Source organism: Echinococcus granulosus, assembly GCF_000524195.1.
Source record: "Echinococcus granulosus chromosome Unknown EG_S00178, whole genome shotgun sequence".
In the NCBI taxonomy this organism is placed as follows: domain Eukaryota; kingdom Metazoa; phylum Platyhelminthes; class Cestoda; order Cyclophyllidea; family Taeniidae; genus Echinococcus; species Echinococcus granulosus.
Window position 1 is genome coordinate 75,642 of NW_020170558.1, and position 1,590 is coordinate 77,231.

At 41.8% G+C, this 1,590-nt stretch overlaps 1 protein-coding gene across 1 annotated transcript in view; it reads left to right on the forward strand.

Moving 5' to 3' along the window:
- The window catches only part of EGR_09953 (Zinc finger protein), a gene marked incomplete at both ends in the record, with an annotated part of 17,953 nt that overhangs the window by 748 nt on the left and 15,615 nt on the right, over window positions 1–1,590 (forward strand). The window lies entirely within an intron of this gene.

A 1,590-nucleotide genomic window follows, 5' to 3' on the forward strand; every position in this document is an offset into this window, starting at 1 on the left:
AAACCCACCCATTAGAATAGCTATCAATTTGATGTGATTAGTGGAAGCTTCTTTCGTCGGTTTTCTAAGGCCTTTGGCGAGATAACAAGAGATAAATTGAGGGGTTGCACCTCAACACAACGATTTTTGGCCACTCAACCAATAGGGACGAATGGTCAACTTCTGTCTAGCACAAATAACTGCATCGATGACTTCAAGTGGAAGTAAGGTGAAATCCGAATGCCAGTGACTTCACAGTAGTTGGCTCGAAAAGCAATCATAAAGGAGATCAACGTTGCCAAATGAATCTGCAAAGTGAATTGGATTGTTTGAATCAAATCTCGCTAGTGATGTTTGCATCTGCCCGTAGGCTTGTTGATTCTATTCTATTGCAATTGGTCAGTTTGGTGCTAAAGATGGTGCAAGTGTAGCGTCCCCTTACCTCTCTCTAAGTTAAACAGCCGGATCATTGCAGTTTTTGGGAATTTTGGTGCCTCCCATTCGAGACCACTGTAGTTTATAGAGGCCTTTTACTATGCCCTAACTTGCGAACTGCAAAAGGAGCAAATTGCGCCGATACCTTAAGTCTCTTTTCGAATTGAATTGCCGTGCTTAATGCAATATTATGAGCGATGTAACTTGTAGCCTGGTGTGGCCTCCCCAGACTTCCCTAAGGACGAAAGAATACATAATACTCGGGCAGAATACATATATTCAGCACAGATGAGGGATTCGGGCCACTGGCATGGCTTGGAGGCCAGCCCATCTGGCTTGGTACAAAAAGGCCAATTCGAAGTTGCTCCTCGCCAATACCGAGGGATAAGCAACCATCGTAATGCACTGATCCTTACGCCTAACGGTGTTTAAAATCCGACTGAGTGTCTCAACGCATTATTACTTTGAGCGTTGTCGTCAATTACATTCCTGGGTACTGATCATTATAACCTCTTTAGGTAAATATATTTTTAATCCTGAGGCAGTGCAATGATGGATGTGCTAGTGAGGGTCTCACTGATGGCTCAAGCAATGAATACTTGCGATAGTGCTAGTGTAAGCAGTGGATAAATTGACTGCTCTAAGGTCTGCAATGAAAAACGATGACTGTTCTCACGAAGCTGTTTTGGATGGTAGAGATTTGCATGTAGCATACCCTACTTTATTTTATGTACGCTTGACTTCCTACTTCCAGTGTCACATATGTGGCACGGGTCATAAATTAGCATATCGCAACTGACTGAGCCAAGTTGTTGCTCCCAAAGACAAGCAAATTTTTAAAATCAGTAAAAGGCGGTGCAGCCTGACCATGTACCGGGGCAAGCAGCACTTTTAGTTCTCTTCAGCAAGGATTAAGTTGGTTAAAAAATCAAATCAGGACTGTAAAACACCTAGAATACTAGTTGTCGACACTTGGCTGAAAACATGACAGTGAATGCGTTAGGAAATAATTAAAGAGATAGATCCAAATCACACGAATCTCACATTCTTTCAACAAATAAGGGAGCGAAGAAACTTGTCGATAAATGAGCCCAGGTTCATTAACAAGTTGGAGAAGTAAAAAACTTTTAATCGAGTTTGAGTATTTCCAAATTTCCTTTCCTCAAAACAGACATA